At 32.1% G+C, this 19392-nt stretch overlaps 1 long non-coding RNA gene across 1 annotated transcript; it reads left to right on the forward strand.

Moving 5' to 3' along the window:
- The first annotated feature begins 6288 nt into the window (after window positions 1-6288).
- On the forward strand, window positions 6289-6807 carry LOC149170760 (uncharacterized). The gene is made up of 3 exons (XR_016259734.1): window positions 6289-6376; window positions 6542-6658; window positions 6759-6807. It is a non-coding gene; the product is annotated as an uncharacterized LOC149170760 (long non-coding RNA).
- Window positions 6808-19392: the final 12585 nt, after the last annotated feature.

A 19392-nucleotide genomic window follows, 5' to 3' on the forward strand; every position in this document is an offset into this window, starting at 1 on the left:
AGGATTAGGAAGCCTTATCATTTCACTTATTCAAACCCTAAATATGGAGACACCTCATTGATGCATAATATTTTCCCTCAAACGCAATTAGACGATGACATGAGGACATGGTTGGAAGACATGGAAGGGTTAGCTGTTGATAATGTGAATTATCGGGATGACATCAGCTAGTATGAATTGGTTGACATTCCATCTTGGAAGCTCCGTGATTGGTTGAAATGTAAGTGATAGAGTTTTCCCAAAGGAATAAATGGGAGTTAAGGAAAAGGCGTCGGGATGATGTGATAGATGACGTGCCCCTGACAATGTTGCTATTGGTGGGTGGGTTGGCCCACAACCCACATAAGCCCGGATGTATAACCCTTAAGAATAAGAGGATGGTGTAATGGGGAAACGCTAGGCAAGGCTTGGTGGGATGATGTAAAAGGGAATACATGATCGAGTCCACACCGGTGTTGTTGCGCCATTGGTTGGGGACTGGCCCACTTGCTATGTTATCCCAATGATATGATCCCGACAGAAAAAAAAAAAAAACAATAGAGAGGATCCGCGAGGGAGGAATCAGGGTAAGGTAAGTGGGTTGAGGTGGCATGAGATGGATATGGTGGACTAATCGGAAAGAGGCCATATGGCCTCGCCACCCATGGAAGCCCGGTAAGTGAAACTCGGTGGGAAGTAAAAGGGTTCATTCGATAGTCTGCTGGAAGGGACTAAAAGCGATGATGAGGAATGACTGTGTGGTCATCTGCATGAGCCCAACAGAGATCATTGGAAGATGGAGGACCTATAGAGGGGCCCGTTGTCCACGTAAACCCAGTGAAATGAGCCGATACGGAACCAATCACATAGTTTGGGGACAGCCGAGAGAGGGGCCAAGATAGATGACGTGGAGTCGATGAGTAGTTGATTGGTGGATTCAACAATATGCATGTCCCAAGTGGGTTGGTGCCCCATAATCATGGGGGCTTTACTGGGGGAGCAATACCATACCACGTGGGTTCATATTAGGGGATACTTATTGAGGAAAAAATGACATAATATATTGGGGGATATATAGGGGGTAGAGGGTCTTTATATTGGAAGGTATAAAAAAAGGAGCCCAAAGTTAATGAAAAAATATGAAGGGCAAATGTTAATGAAAAATGGATACCTACAATATCTAGTGAAAGTAGGGGTTTTTAAATTGGGAAGGTGTATTGGGTTTATATTGGTAGGGGGTTAAATAATATGATTTTTAGAGGTAGTTTCCAGTATGCAATCAAATTAAAGGTATTGTTTAATATGCCACGAACACACGTGATATGTCATAGGTTCATTAAGTGAAGCCCCCGCGCCCATAATAGATCTAAGTTGTCGCTTAAGGGATGGGAAACTTATCATACTGCCTTCTAGAGCACCTCACTCTCTATAATACGATAAGTGATGAGCCCCCATCAGAATAGATTTGAGTATTCAGTTTAGAGGTGAGCAACTTGATCAAAATACCTTCCCGGGGAATCCCACTTGTTAAAGTACAGTGAGTGATAAGGTTTCAGACATCGTTTAGATGTCGTGAGAAGTGCTCCGAACCATTGATCATGTTCGAGATAAGAGGGCTAGAGGTTAAGCCTTGACCTTTAGTCATTTCCATAGAAATGGACCAGGGCCATGGTGGAAAAAGAAGGGGATTGGGCGGTCGGCCTTAGCGCCAAAACTTTGGTCGTTTCATGTGGAAACGAGGCCAGCAGTGTCAAGACATTAACAAAGGGAATTCAACCCATAGAGAGCTAATGAAGGCTAAGCGCCTATAGGCTTATCCAGTGTTAGCATGGTAAATATGAGATCTCCATGAGTTGTAAAATAAATAAATAATAATAATAATTTATATCCCATTCCTTCAACTGGAAGGAAGGGGTCGAGTATGTCACATAAACCTTCACGTTAGAAGCAATGGTGGCTAAGGAAGAGGATAAAAAACAAGAGGTACATATAGATCAAATTCCAAAGGGAAAAAGAGGAAACTAATATGTTGGTATCATAACAAGATAGGGCATCTTGAGAAGGATTATAGGAATAGATAGGGATCCAAGGATGACTCCAAAACAAGGAAAAGTCTAGTTGAATTAGGTTCATGTATGATTGATGACTTTTTTTCTATTAGTGATATACCTTGACACTATGAATATTGGTTAATATATTCTAGCACTTCTCATGATGTGTTTTCACATAGAAATTGGTCTTGTTCATATGTATAAATCAATGGAGGAATTGTTCTTACAGGAAATAACATTTCTTGTAAGACTGTTGGGATGGGAAGTATCAAAATTAAAATGTTTGATTGCATTATAGGAACATTATCATATGTTAGAGATGCGTCTGAACTAAAGAAGAAATTAGTTTACTTGGGAGCTTTGGATTTTGGAGGTCGAAAGTTTATAGGACAAGGGTGGAACATTGAAAGTTTCTAAGGGTGCTCTAGTGGCCATGAAGGCAAATAGGACATGAAACCTTTACAACCTAGATGTAATTATTGATATTAATGATGTAATGGTGAAATATAAGGATGCATATAAATCCACTCATTTATGGCATCAATGACTGGGTTATATGAGCTAGAGAGGGTTGTTGGTACTGATGAAGTACAAATTACTTCCAAATTTGAAATCTTTGAATTCATATTTTTCGGTTAGCATAAGGGTTAATGATTGTGTGTGGTTTTGGTTGAACAAATTTCCCCTAGTGTTTATGAACTAGAGATTCCATAAGATATTGGGATTTCAAAAATTTTCAACATAGTATATATATATCCCTTTAGGAAGAAAAAATAATGAACCTATAGATGATGAAGTCTAGACCTACCAATGGGAGGACCGATTTCCAAGAATAAATCAGAAGGCGATTGAAGCAACACTAGAAAAAAGGTTGACGAGGAGGACAAGAGGAAAATAACATTTTGATTACTTGGTCAAATGGAAAAATTAGCTAATAAAAAATGTTAGTTGGATGAAAGTAGTACAAATTTCCATGTTTGGTATGGATGTTGAAGATCTGATGGATAAATATTTTCTTGCACCGAATTACGATGCAAGACCATCCTAGCAAAATATGGTAGACAGAACGGGCGAGTCCTATTTCCACCTCCATAGCAAAGTTAATGCTATGGAGGTACCCCTCTGACAGCCTCACAGAGCATCATCGACCATACATCATCGGACCATGCATCGTAAACTTTATCTGTCTCCGGCATCCCTCTCCGGCTGCCCATCGAAACCCCCGGCGACCCTGCCCGCAGCCACCCGCAGCCTCCCCTCAGATCGTATTGATGACGGACGGAGATCGTATTGATGCCGGACGGGAGAGCGTGGCCTCCACTCAGATCGTATTAATGCCCGACGGGAGAGCTCATTTACCTCACGCACGAACGGGACCAACCTCCTCCGGCCTTCAAAGTCCCGGCCAGCTCATCTGCAAAACCACTCCTGAGCACTCCGCGGCGAACAGAACATTATCTGCAAAACCATTCCTGAGCACTCCGCGGCGAACAGAACATTATCTGCAAAACCATTCCTGAGCACTCCGCGGCGAACATAACAGAGGAGACGTTCAATACCTGGAGGAGCTGGCCATTGGTTATCGAGATTTGCGGTTGGCAAGGTTAGTGCTCCTGAAGCCTGCGAATTCTTGGTGAATTTTAACATCTATTTCCCTCCAAATTTCATTAAAAAGGAAGTTAAATTTAGTCACCATTTACAGCAATACCATTTCAATCCATACTCGACTTTATAAAATATAAATGTAAGGAAAGTGTCAGGTTATACTTCTCTTCTAAAGATTTGATCAATCACATAGAAAACTTCAAGCTGATACTACAGGAAAGAAATACTTAATGCTATCATTCCAGGAGATGTTTGGAGGTTATGCGCTATAAAGGACTGGAAAAGAAATCTCTACAGTTTTACACATTTGGACTTTGCAATGTAGTTTGAATCACCATTAATTAATAACAGTTAATTAACTGTTATTCTTTTTACCAAAGTAAATCAATCTGGTCAATTTCTTGCTTCTCTGCCAGCAATATACACCATGTTGAAGTCTAACGATCGACAGTCAACTTCCATTTCAATGGCCATAGCCTTGCCAGGAGACCACACATACAAAATCGTTTCGATATTTGCCTACTGGCAGGATTTTGCTGTGTGTTTTTTTTACCCAATAGCTGGGCAAAGCAATGTAATCGGACACATTTACTCACGTCTGCCGATAGCTGAAAGTGCTTTAGAATCAGGATTATGTATGTAACCCCATTTCCCTATAAATAAAAGGCTGTTGTCTTTTTTTTGTTTGAATTTTTTTTTTGACGCACAGAGTGCGTCGATTTCTTTGATTGAAATATGCCCCATTGGTGGGAGTTTCACCATCATGAGCGGCTAAACTCACACCAATGTATGGACCACAGGGCAACACAGAAATTTGTGATAGAAAAACATTTCAATGGCACTGAGAAATTTGATCATCTTCAGTTTAAAATAAATAAATTAAAATTAAACATGCTTCTGCAAATACGAGACGGATTTGTCCATTCATTATAAGTTTTTGGTGTTTTTGATCGGAATCTTGTAAAAAAAATGATGAAATTTTAATTATATTATATAAAATTAATTAATTAAATTTTAAGAAACTTATACCAAATAAACTGCCACCAATATTCCCAAATCTAATAGGCCATAAATAATAGGAGCAATATCTAACCACAGTTAGATTAAAACAAATATATTATCCAGTAGTAAACACAGACTACCTTTACTTATTAATAACTCGATAGACTAATAAATAAGTCTAGACCCAAATAGACTATACAATAAGGACCTTGTTGCATTAAAAGAATACATCAGTGCGATTCGATAGCATTAAAATTTTCAAGTTCTTTGAGGATATGCGCACCACAACTAAGTCGAGGTTAGTTTACGGGTTAGTGTAAACTAAGAAAAGGTACAAATTCATTAAGAAAAAAAAAAAAAAAAATTTGATGCATTTTAGTTTTAGATAAATAAAAATGGTGAAAGTTAAAAATAGTTTGATTTATTTGTATTGCGTTGTTTAATGAGAAATTGTTTAAATGATTAAAAGTGGTTCGGATTTGGGTAAAAAGTTCAAAAATTTTATTTTTGTAAATACAATGTTTGAATTATATTTTTATAATAGAAATAAATTCAACACTATCAAAAATTTGCAGTACACATAATTTTTATTTAGATTTACTAAAATCCCTGCAATTTTTTTCTTTCAAGAAATTCCAAAGAAAAAAACATAATCGTTAAACTAAAATCAGACTAAAATCAGTTGATGAAAGCACTTACAGACTTTGTCCTGCCGGATGTGCAACAATGACCACAAAAAAATAGATATGAATATTGATTTTTATTTTAATGTGTTTTTATGATGTTTTTAACAACATTGTTGTTTACATATTCATTTATAAGGAAGTAAGAAAATGGAGGAAATTAGACATGAATGGGAGGTAACTATCAAAGTCACCAAGCAAGTGTTCACTTGTCTTGTTGGTGGTTGTGCGGGGAATTTGAGTCGATCTAAGCTATCTGGCCTTAATCATCATCGCGCTACCACCCACAATCTCCCACCAATTCCTCCACGTCAAAGAGGTCGAGCAATAGATGCAAATGCTACATGGGCGGTCAAATCAACAAGTGCAGTTAAAAGGAAAAATGCCAAAATACAATATGACTTAGATGCAAGGCTATGTCGTGCACGACAACAAGCATATAAAAGATTTGTCAATGAAGAAATTCTTTCAGCTGTAAGTATTTATTTGTATATGATCTTTTATTAATATTGTCAATGAAGAAATTCTTTCAGTTGTAAGTATTTATTAGTATTTATCTGTATATGTTTTCTATTAATATTAATTTATTGTTGTGGACTAAATTCATTGAAACTTGTTTTCACAGTCAGTTGCTACATTTGATCAGCTTAATGACACTTCAAAGCAAAGGATTTGTGAAAAAATTCAACGTTGGGATCAGAATCTACCTCGTAGACGCATGCAGACAATGAAGCGCATAGATATTGCTTTAAAAGAGAAAGCAAGCACTGAGGTTCCCGATGATGTGGGGGAAGAAGGATCAGATGGGCACAACCATATATTAAACTTTGATGAAACCAATCAGGACAATGACAACACGGTTGAGTCCATTTTTTTGCATATATTAATTTTTTAGACATTTTAACATTAAATAATATTTATATTTATTATAATTGTATACTAATTTCTCATTGTTATTGATATGCATAGCCTAATCAACAAAATTCCCCAAATTCAAGCCACCAACCATTGCGACGCTCACCTAGATTTCAAGGTTTTCAAGGGGTTACTGGGCCAGTAAGTTTTTAATCCATATAACCTATTCCACTGAAAATATTAATATATAAATTGTTATGTTTTACCATAATGATGGGATGAGAAATGGATGTTCTGTACTATATATCCTTATCTTTGATTTTTTTTTATTATGTGCGTGTGTGTTATTTCTTATTTATGGTGCAGGTGTTCCCTTTGGAACCATCACAATCAATGAAAACCCCTTGTAGAAGCCTTAAGAAGAATGGAAATGAAATGGTTCAAATGCTACAACCATCTTCATGTCCAATGTCACAATGCAAGGTAAGACTATATTTATTTATACTCTAATAATTTTCTCATATTTTTACATTTAATTCTTTTTTATTCACATACTTATATCTATGTATAATCTAATGTTCAGAGTAATGAATATACATCTCCTAAAACACCTTTGCACATGTATGATGGTGAACATGATACCCAGCAAAAATCACATTCTCCTCAACCATTGCGGCATTCACCTAGACTTCAAGATAAATTAAGAGAGGTAAGTTATATACTACATATCTTAGCTCATAATAACATTGACATATTTTTTTATGACTAGTTAATGCATTTTATTTTCATATTCCTTACATGTTCACCATATTCTCATTATATCTATATAGATTTTGATATTTATTGATAGCTAGTCAATGAAATGTCTTTTCATATTCGTTACATGGTCAGCATATTTTCATTATATCTATGTGGATTTTGATATTTATTGATAATGTTTTAATTTCCACAGAAAACAAAAAAGATAAATGTTGATGCTATGGTTAAAAGGACCAAAATCACGCCAAAGGACTTGAAAGCACGTGGGTTCAAGTCACGCAAACAATACATAGAGCATATATGCTCAACTAGCATTGCTCTCACTAAACCCACTAGGTTTGCTACTTTGAAGGCTAAACATTCCAGCAAGTTTAAATGACTTAGGCTACAATAATATAACTTTAGCCATTGTTTTATCTATAAAGGGGCTACAAGGACTGTTTCAATATATGTAATCTCTGTATTCTTTAGACTTTTTAATACATCATTTTTTTTTCCAAAAATTGTTTCCAGGTGCTAAGTATGTCTTTAAAATGCCAACATCATAAAGATTTTAAATATATATGCATGATATTCCTCTGAAGTACTGCCCTTCACTAGCTACGTTTGCCCTTATCTATCCAACTTTATCCTAGCCGCTATCGCATCAATCCAAGAAACAGTGAATCCGTGACTTTAAAGGCAAAATAATGCACACAAATATATACAAAGGAATAAAAACAAGATAATATATTCCTGAACGATTCAGTGCTCAGTCTCCTGGCATCCTTATCAAAGCATAATTAACAAAATCTAATGTTATTAATTATTAATGCAGTAAACCGCTCCAAGACGTCATTATTTTCATATGTGACCGCATTTCTGAGCACCCATTTCAATCATCCCTCTGCTCACGTAGATAGTTTCTGGTTATGTTAATAGGTGTGATAGGTCTTCATAATTTTAGTTTTAAAGAAGGAAAATAATAATGTTGTAGATTTCAACTATATATCTGTTAATTTTTAGTGGTGTATTTTAGAATAAGTTTTTCCAGAATTTCCATTCTTTAAAGAAAAATTATGAAAGTTATAGATTTCAACAAATATGCACATAAATAATTCATATAATAACGAAGCATGATTCATAGGCATGATGATTTGATAATCAATGAGGTCAAGGCTAGAGGAAGGTTCTTACTCTAGAAATATAGCCTTTCAGAGATCTATTTTTGGTATTTCGGAGCTTACTACTACATATGGACCTCTTACTTTGCCTATTGAATATGGACAAAGGCTTTACTGAGATCTGATTACATGGTTGGAAAAGTTAGCACAAAATGGGTTTCAGCCCTTCTCCTTTTTTATGATGCAATTTATCCAAAGAAGCAGTCAGAAAGCTCCAGTCATTCATAGTTCACATGAACTCATCAAAGGTTTGAACCCATGATTCTATGAATCTTGTAACTTGGTATGGGTAATTCATTCAGGTTGCAGTTATGAAAGCATGAGTATTAAATGATGAAGAATTGGAAGAAATGAGTATACTCTACATAGGAAATATTGCTTTCATTGGATTCAGAGTTAAACTGAGAAGCAATCAGGTGGCCACAATAAAATCCATGGAGAGGTGCATGGGTGCCCATTTCTGGCACTTGAAAAGAGGGAAATGCCTCATATATGAGTCCATGGGCTACACTGTGAACATTATAGTAGTGTATAAGGTATACTGGTATCAAGGGTGCTCCCACTCAGACATCATGGCAGGAATGGACACAGTGGTGTTGAATGGAGTAGACATTTTATCTCTATCCTTTGGAGGAAGCCTCCCATGAAACTCCATTTTATTGTGGATCAGTGGGTGTTGAAATGGATTTTCATCTCTTTGGCATGAACGTTACATAGCTTGGTCAGGGATTTGTTACTAATGGTATATGCCACCAGAAATAGATTATGATAGAATATGCCAAAGATATTCACGGAGTAGATTAATTGAAGCCAATTCAGCAAAGTCATTTTCACAGTTACAAAAGTTAGAACTATATGTTGCATCAGTTATGATATGCATTACAAGTCAGAAGTATTTCATACAAATATTTCATAGGTTGCATTAGAAGGCAGAGGAATGCTAACAGAACGATTATCAATCAATGGGTCTTGAGAGGTTGTAAATGTTAATAAAAGACACCCAACGTGCCACTTATTACAACACTTTGTGCACAGTCTGGTGTTACAAAACATTATATAGAAGACTTGAGCGATAGGAATGAAATATATGATAGGTACCAAAGGTGATAAAATATTAACAGAGAAGTATATGGTATTTAATTTTCACTATCCTCATTATGCTAGAACAACCAATGTCAACTTTTGCCATCCAAAATAGAATAAATGCTTTCTTCTTGACTTGCGTCATTCCACAAAACGTGATCACTCTAAGTTCTAAATAAGTATTGGAATTCTCTTTTTGTTCTCTCAAATACGTTAGATAGACAAATAAAATTTAGTCATGTATATACATACAATTTTTGATCAATTATAAAAATCTAGGCTTCATAAATATTGTAACGTCTTATTCAAGAGGACATGGTGACAAAGGTGTAGATATTTCGACTCGCTTTCTTGTATATAATAGAGAAACAATATATATGCATGGTGGAATTGATATTATAATGGTGCTAGCAGTGTTGATTTTACATTGTTGGGGCAACAGAGTACATAGGAGAGTAAATCAACAACAACTCAACCGATGAACTCAATAACTATTTCTTTGAATGGTAGGTAATTTTGTTAAAGAAATTAAAGGAATACTTAGTTATGAAATGTCATGAGGTGTACAAGCTAGTAAGGAGAATATCCAGAAATGATAGATAATAAGAAAAAAATAAAAAATAAAAATCACAGTGCCTAAATAGTTAAAGAGAAGAGGTGGTTGGGTAATGAAAATGACAAAGCGCATCAGAAGAAAATGCCAGGGACAAATATTTTGATTACCAAGCAATTTCAAAAGAATGGTCATGGGTGAAAGACTTAACAGGTATTGCAGAGGTGATAGAGACAAAACAGAGACACAACAATTGAAAAGGAAGCAAGTAACACATTTAGCAGGTAAGGCTAAGTAGGATTTTTAAATAGATGCCAATAGTTATGAGAAGTGAAACCTACTTACCAAATAGAAACGTAACATATATCTCATGCCAAAGCTCATATAGATCATTTCCAGATTGGCTTGCAGAGTTGCTTCTGCACTTTTGTGATGGAAGAAGTGAATAATGAAGATATCAATGAAACTTATAGAAACATACTCATAATTTGTAGATGGTGGTATTTTGGTATCTACAGAGTTGGAAGGAATATCATATCTGAGCTAGAAAGAAGAAAAATTGATGGTTTGTGCGCCCATATTGATAACAACCATGCAATAGTCACAGCAAGAAGAGTTGTGAGTGTTGAAACTCTTTAAAATTCCTATGGAGAACGTGCAACTCTAAATAGTTTCCACATTGTATTTAATAGTTTCCAATCTCACGAAAATTGAACTAAATGATTTATAATAATAACAGTGCACTGCAATGTAATCATCAACTTTCATTGATTCCCATCAAACCAATTATATTGGACCATTTCGGAATATTAAACATTGTTAATTTGCAAATATTCCAATCGCAAAATAATAATATGTAACTGATTCTTTATTTTCACAATCACACAACATAATGGTTTTTTTAATATTCGACCATTAAAACTTTAAAACTTATAATTCAAAATAAGCTAGCTTTGGCATAGTTTAATTATTAAGTTTCCAAAAGTATGAAGTAGTTCTCACATTTGAACAAAGACTGCAAAGTAGCTATCTTTACTTAGTTTAAATATAGTTAAATTAGAGTAAAAAACAATAAAAACATATCACTTTCTATTAATAAAAAGTACAATTAAAATAATGAGATATTTCATGATTGCATTATCTATAGCTACCCAGAGATAATACGAACTCTATTTATGAATGATTTTTTTGTAAGCTTTAATATCATATTTGTTCATATTAATCTATTGTCTGTATAAAATTTTATGGAAAATTTATATTTTTTTCATCAAAAAGTAAAGGTGCCTTCTAAAAATGCTAACTTAGTTTAAATATAGTTAAATTAAAATATAAGTTATTTGTTAAATATGTTATTTCTATTATTAATCCGTACTATATACATTATTAAAGTAAAGGACAATAAAAGAAAGATTGCAATTGATAAATGTTTCATGGAATTTAAGATTTTCATCACCAACACCATCCATGTATGTGAAGGGAAGATTATGGATAGATGGAGAGGAAATTTTACAACAATCACACTTGGTTATTAATGTTAAATGGTGATAACTAATTTAATTTTGTGTTTTCCCCAACATCTAATTTTAGTTACAACTTTAATGTACTAAAAAAAAACCATTAATAAAATAATGAAAATTATCTCCGCGTTATTGTTATTTTCTCCTTGCATTTAATAGAACTACTTCAACCAAAAGAAAAAAGAAAAAACAAAACCTAAAGTTTAGAGGATCATTAGTTGTGGGTTTGTTATCGAGGTAGGATTCTCCTTAAAACAAATAGTATCAATATCCCAAGGTTATAATGCGAGTTTTGTTCCAAAAATATCTCTTATCTTGGCCATAAAAACAAACAATATCAATGTCCAAGGTTATAACGGAAATTTTGTTCCAAATAATCTTAATCTTAGCATCATTACATCATCGTTACAAATAAATTCAATTATTTAGAATTCATAATATTTGATAAGACTGAAACTATGCCCTAACTCACTTATAAATAATGATTAATTACGTTAAATATTAATTCTTTCCAAAAACTAAAATATAAGAATTACAATTAAAAGATGTTGTTATTAGTTGAGATATAGTTCCTACCTTAAATTTATTTTTAAATAATAAAGTGAAGGTATAAAAGTTATAATTTTTTTATAAAAAGTTTATTTAGAAATTTTGTAAATTATTTATTTTTAATTAATAAAATAATTTTATAGAAAGTTTATTTAATTTTTTGTAAATTATATTTAAGCCATGGGTTGGAAAAAATATAATAATTACTTTTTAATTAATATAAAAATTAATATTTAAAATATTAATATTTAATAAATCTTATTTTATTATAAAACTAAACAAGTTTTTTTTGTTATTAAAATTATGGATATGATTATGTATATTATATATATGGATAAGTATTATGAAAGTAAGAGGTTTCTTAAAATTATTTTTCACTTTATTCAAAGTCACTTTTTGCTCAAGCTAAAATGACATAATATTTAATGAAAAGTTTTGCCGTGATAAAGAAATATGAAGAAGAATAAAACTAAGATATTATAATGATGAGATTAACTCGAATTTCTAAAATCAAAAGTCATTCCTTGTCTTAATTAGTGTGAAGAGGAAAAAAAGGAAATTAAACATGTTAAAATATGAATTAACACTAAGATATTATAATGATGAGATTAATTAGAATTTCTAAAATCAAAAGTATCTCCTTGTCTTAATTAGTGTGAAGAGGGAAAAAAAAAAGAAATTAAACATGTTAAAATATGAATTAATTCCCAAAACATATTCAGATAAATATGTTTGTCACTTTTATGAATCTAAAAAGATAGAAGATCAAAAATATTCTCTCTTATAATATCCAACCTAGAATTAAAATTAAATCTACATTTTAAAATATGTGTCATGCTACTCACATTCTTAATTTTTTAACTCAACAAAACTATGATGTTAATGGAATTTTTTGAATACTTTTTAGACAATCAACAAAAGTAAAATATTTTTAATACATTTTGAAGAATTAACAAAATTATATTACTGTTGGAATATTTATGATAATTTTTAAACATGAAAATAAAATTGTAAAAAATGAAATACCTTATTATTATTTTATTTTTTTTCAGATCTCATTTGTCATTATCATATTGTTTTAATATCAAATAAGGATAAACATGATTTAAAAAAATAAATATAAATTAAAATAAGATTAAAAATAAATATAAATTTGAACTTACAAAATGTTAATTAACTTTTTAATATTTAACAATAAGGGGAAGGTTCGTTTAAAGTGTTCATGGAAATGTATCGATTAATCTTACGAGGTAAGCATGCTATATATGTGTGTGTGTGTGTGTGTATCAAATAAAATAAAATAAAATGTTTTGTGAAATGAGAAGTTCTAGATAAAGAGATTATATAATAGCATGCTTTAAAGCAAGTTCCTTATGATAAATGGAAGATCCCTAACTATAACCACTTCTATAAAAGATAATGGTATCTAAAATCGATTAACTAATTGATACAATAAAGAGAATATGAAATATACTTTCAAAGTATTATATCAATTCAAGCCCTTGGTACATGGCTTACATATATATAGCAATTGTAGAGAGTATTCATTATGTTGAAGCTCCGGTTATATCTCAATTTTACATTCATTTCGAGATTGATGATGGGATGTGTATTTCCACTATCATTAAAAGTATTTTTCCATATGCATGAGCTAAGTGTTATCACCACTTATGAAAGAAAGAGAAAATACAATAGAAATTATTTGTCTTTATTGTTTTTTATTTCAATTTAGCTATATTTAAACTAAAAGGCAGAACTAGCTACACTAGTGACTATGTAACACTTGTTTTTCATGTGTTATAATTTCTATAATAATAATTTTTAAAACATTTTATTTATTTTTAATCATTTAAATTTGTATTTAAAACAATGTTTTCCGAACTTTGAATTCTTTTAAACATGGTTTTGTTTTTGTTGAAATTATTTTACGGGAGCATTGTTTAATTTTATGGTTATATAAAGTCAATGTTCTCGATACTTCCCCTTGAGATTCACCCAAAAGTGCCTGGGAGGAGGTTAGAAGGTATAAGTTTGGACTATTTAAACCACTTTTAATCCTTTAGGCCTGCAATAAAATGATTTTTTACAAAGCTGAAAATTCATTATGAGGTCTTGGGGTCAAAACCCCTTGGGTACGCAACATAGAAATTTGTTTCAACAAAGTAATACATTTATAAAGGGTTGAAATAACTAAATCCATGCTATATTTTCAAGATGTAAACTTAATAAATAAATCTGAGCTAAAACAAGGCAAATAAAATATATTTGCTTGTAAAAGGGAGCTTTGTTGAGTGAAAATATGCAAATGAAAGTTTGCTACAGCTATATCTTCCTACACATCTGCACACATAAACTAGATATACTCATGTAAATGTGGCAAAATAATCTTAAAAATAGATATATCAATTCCTTGGCTGTGATAAATACTTAAGCTCTTTTTCTTCAAGGTTTACTAGCGCTATATATGATAGGTAAATTGCAGGAAGCTAGTAATAAAAATATAAAAGGAATTTTTTTAAAGAACTTTTAAATGATGAGATGGTTGAAGGGTGAGGTTTTACCTTTTCTGTTTAAGCTTACCGATTTGCAGAGTTGCGATCACAACCTTTTTTTTTTGTTGATTTTCCCTTTGAGACTAGAGATGAGTGGGGAGTTGGGGGCAAGATTATCCCCCTCTTTTAGCCTTGGACAACCTGCAAGAAAATTCAACCACACTAGGAGGATCTACTCCTTTGAGATCCCCCAACTATAATAGCAACACTAGTGTCAATAGCTCACAAATGTAAAGGGAGATTCCCCCCTAAGAGAGCTTGTCCAACACTTGGAAAAGAGTATTTTTGGCAACTAGCAAATTGTGAGGTGAAGACCTGGGCCTTGATCTCCCCTTCCACATGACCCTCTACAGACTGTTGTGATACTATTGTGATAGATTAAGTATAATTGCAACTTAGTCCTTAAAAGCACAAGATTGTAGGAAAAAACCAAGAAGAAAAGGCATAGAAGATCAACTCAATGCATAAGAGAGTATTTTCACAAATAGTTTCTTTGTATTATCGCGTCAAAATCATCTCCTACTCAACAACACTTACTAGAGGAGAGACTAGCCTTTTGTAAAACTTTTCTTAATGGTTAGATAACGACTAGCTAATGGCTAGTTGGACTCTTCCTCTATAATATGTTTTTACTAGTCATCCACATGTTGAAGACTCAATAACTTTTAATTAAAACCAATTTATGAATTTTCCCACTAAGGGGTTGAATTGACTCAAGATTCCTTTGGAGGTCCAACAACTCCTTTGCTTATGGCTTGGGAGTTGAAGAATGGTCAAAGATGATTCAACATTCCACTTGACATTCCAATAGGTGTGGTTTATTTCAGAGTAATTTCTAGTTATGTCAATAAGTATTATTTATCTCAGAATCAGCATTTCTCAATTTAGATTTAAATAATGTTTTATTTCAAATTTAATACTTAATTTATTCAAAAAATATTAAATATTAATTTTAAAATGTTTTAATTAAATTAGTTTAATTATATTATATTTTTAATAAATAAATTTAGGTAAAAGTTTTACTAAATATATTTTTGTTAGTGCTTATTCATGTTAATATCAACTATGCTCTTTGGTACATATATGACATTTAAAATTAGCCTACATTTCTATTTTCTTTCTTTTTCTTTTAAAAGGTTCTTAATAGTGTCACCTTGGAATTCAAACCATGCTAACTCTAAGCATGTACATAGGTCAGATCAATCATCAAAACTCACTATCGTTTGAAGTGCATCAAATAGTCATATATGAAATGTGCATAAACTTACTATGCTCTTTGGTACATTGACACCTCGATGTAAGGGTGATAATGAACTTTAACACAATCCAAACTCATGTATATTCGATTCCGTATATTATAATAATGACAATTATCTAAAGCATTTTGTGTATCTGTCATTTATTTACATATGCACTTTTCACCAATTTAAAAAAAATTGAAATCAAATACTCTAGTTAAGATTAAGGTAAATTTGATAATTGTGAAAACTTAATTATTATTAAAATGTAAGTTTACAACAATTTCAATTTAGATTTAAATAATGTTCTGTTTCAAATTTAATACATAATTTATTCAAAACAAATATTGAATATTAATTTTAAAATGTTTTAATAAAATTAGTTTATTTATATTATATTTTTAATAAATAAATTTAGGTAAAAGTTTTACTAAATATATTTTTGTTAGTGCTTATTCATGTTAATATCAACTATGCTCTTTCGTACATTGACACCTAAATATATGAAATGTGCATAAACTTACTATGCTCTTTGGTACATTGACACCTCGATGTAAGGGTGATAATGAACTTTAACACAATCCAAACTCATGTATATTCGATTCCGTATATTATAATAATGACAATTATCTAAAGCATTTTGTGTATCTGTCATTTATTTACATATGCACTTTTCACCAATTTTAACAAAATTGAAATCAAATACTCTAGTTAAGATTAAGGTAAATTTGATAATTGTGAAAACTTAATTATTATTAAAATGTAAGTTTACAACAATTTCAATTTAGATTTAAATAATGTTCTGTTTCAAATTAGATACATAATTTATTCGTCCACATGGGGTAGCTCAAGCGGCAAGGGCCGTGGAAATGAAGTCTCACCGAACCGGAGATCTTGGGTTCAAATCTTGGGCTACCCTTCCCCCGTAGAGGGGTTCATAATGGACATGTAAATCGGAGAGTCCCACCCCAGCCTACAAAAAAAAAAAAAATACATAATTTATTCAAAAAAAATATTGAATATTAATTTTAAAATGTTTTAATAAAATTAGTTTATTTATATTATATTTTTAATAAATAAATTTAGGTAAAATAATAATTACCTATCCATAATATCGTGAATAAAATAATAATAAAGACATAGGAGATCATATATTTATATATACAAAACACCTAAGTGCTATCGATTTATGATTTTATGCACATTAATTAACTGAGCTAAACATTGATTGATTTCTATTCATTATAATATGGCTTATGACTTAGGAGCTATTATTCATTTAAATTTACCAAATAAGGATATGAGCCAACCATACTTTGTGCATATGTGTGAGTAAAAAAAAGCACAGTATAGTGCACACTACCTAACAAAAGTGCACTTGTTATTCTACCACAAATATTGACATCATTCCCTTCTTGAATTACTGCAAAAATTGTAACAAGTATATTTTCAAGAACTTTTTTTCTTCTAGGTGTAGATGTAGTAAAAAAACCACCAAATTTTGCTGCAGACATCAAGATGGAAGAAATCTTACTCATGGTGTTCTAAAAGAATAAATTGTATGACATAAAATTCTCATATATATATATATCACCATACAATTCATATGTAATATATCTTCTACAAAAAAAGCTAAAATCGTCTACATTTAAAAATAATTTGTTTAAAGGGACTGTAATCCAATTAAATTATCTCATAAATGATGTCAAATAATCAAGTTTTCTTTCTATTAGGTTTGTATCGCTTGATCTTGCAATTTTTTTTAATTAAATAAGACACTCCATAATTATGTGCTTGTTTCTACGATTTCCATTCACAACTCTAAAATACTGACCATATTTTCACATTGTAGAATATGATAGTACATGCATGCCTAGAAAAGATTATTTATAAAATAAATAATTAGACTTCAATGTGTAACAATACATAGAGATGTTTAATCAAAATTTATGCAATTAATATCATGATCAATCCAGTATCACATACTTTTGCTTCACATCTAATTCCTATGGTCAATTCAGTTAATTTACTTTCCTTGTTGGTTAATTCCAAATTCCAAATTTTCTACTTCACCCATGTGTTTATATATTGAAAATATGTCTTTTTAAGGAATAGAACACGAGTTTAGATTGACCATGTAAGTGATTGTATGTCTCCTAATCATTTTTTATGTATCTCACAATAAATATGTGAAGCCATAGATATTGAGTTATTGCATTTCTTTGTTATACTAGTGTTTTCCTTATTGGCTAGCTAGACCCTTTAATTGTAATTGTACTCATTTTCTTCTATATATGAGGGAGACCAAGTTTTAGTGAGCATCTCATCTTGTACATTGGTTATATTGTAGAATAAGGTTTCCCTTTCGAAGTTACTTCTCGTCCATTCTTCTATCTAATTCTCAAGGCATTGAGTTACTTAACTTTCTATTTCTATTTTAATTGTGTGTTTCATGTATAACATTTGGTATCAGAGCATATTATTCTTAGGTTTGTTATCAGAGCATAAAAATTTTACACACAGCTATGTAAAATTTGAAAGCAGAAATAGAGTGTTTCAGCAGTGTTAGTTTTTGGAGAAACAGAGTAAATTCTTGTTGGAACTGAAGCGTTCTGGTTGTAATCCCTCTGATAGAGGAAGATTTCTTTTATGTAACAGTTGTTTTCTATTAATGAATACAAGTTATTTAATGGGTGTGAATCTCTGTTCTCTGGAATCAAATTTTTAGCTTCCTGTGTTAAGAAATAGAGCATTCTTTGTTCAGTAAATTTTGTTTGGAATCACCAGAAATTCCCGACCTGGTATCAGAGCTTGTCTAGGCTCTTTGAAGGTGTCAAAGAAGCTGAAGGAAGGATTTCTTGTTGCAGCAGCTTCTCCAGCAGAGTGAAGACTTAGTCAAGAAAAATCCAAGGTATTTCTCAAATAAGTATTTGGTATTACGGTTGAAGACAATCAGTTATCTTAATTACACAGTCAAGTATTTTGAAGCATAGCTAAGAGTGCAAGAATGGTTGGAGCCAACACTAGCATGGGTATCTGTAATACTCAACTCCCACAATTTAATGGGAAAAACTATGACTATTGGGCAATAACTATGAAAGCTTTGCTTGATTCCCAAAACTTATGGGAATTTGTTGAGGATGGTTTTGAAGAACCAGCAGATGAAAATGAGTTTAATAATTTAACTCAGGCAGAGAAAGATCTGTTGAAGAGCAATAAGAATAAGGATTCTAAAGCTCTCTACTTTTTGTATCAAGCAGTGCATGAGAGTGTGTTTCCAAGGATAGCAACAGCTAAGAGATCCAAAGAAGCATGGAAAACTCTCAAGATAGCCTATCAAGGCATGGAGAAAGTGAAGACAACAAAACTACAGTTGCTGAGGAGAGATTTTGAGACTCTTTGCATGAAGAAGTCAGATAACATTGACTCATTCTTCACACATGTGATTGGTTTGGTCACACAGATAAGGTCTCATGGAGAGATTCTTGAAGAAAGGAGGATTTTGGAGAAAATGTTGAGGATCCTACCCTCAAGGTTCGATGTGATTGTCACCAGCATAGAAGAAACAAAGGATCTCATAAACTTCTCAGTTGATGAACTACATGCATCACTGGTAACACATGAGCAGAGATTGAGTAGAAATGAAAACTCATCTCTAGAACATGCCTTTAAGACCCAGATGTTCTTTGGAAGAGGAAGAGGTCAAGGCAGAGGAAACAAGAGAGGAAGAGGCAGAAGCCAAAACAAAGGTGGAAGAAACAGTCTAGCAAATACTCAAGGAAGAGGCAACAATCCAAATCAGA

The sequence above is a fragment of the Pinus tabuliformis genome, chromosome 4_2 (assembly GCF_031772625.1).
Source record: "Pinus tabuliformis cultivar Carrire ecotype Pingquan chromosome 4_2, CPIR1, whole genome shotgun sequence".
Lineage (NCBI taxonomy): Eukaryota > Viridiplantae > Streptophyta > Pinopsida > Pinales > Pinaceae > Pinus > Pinus tabuliformis.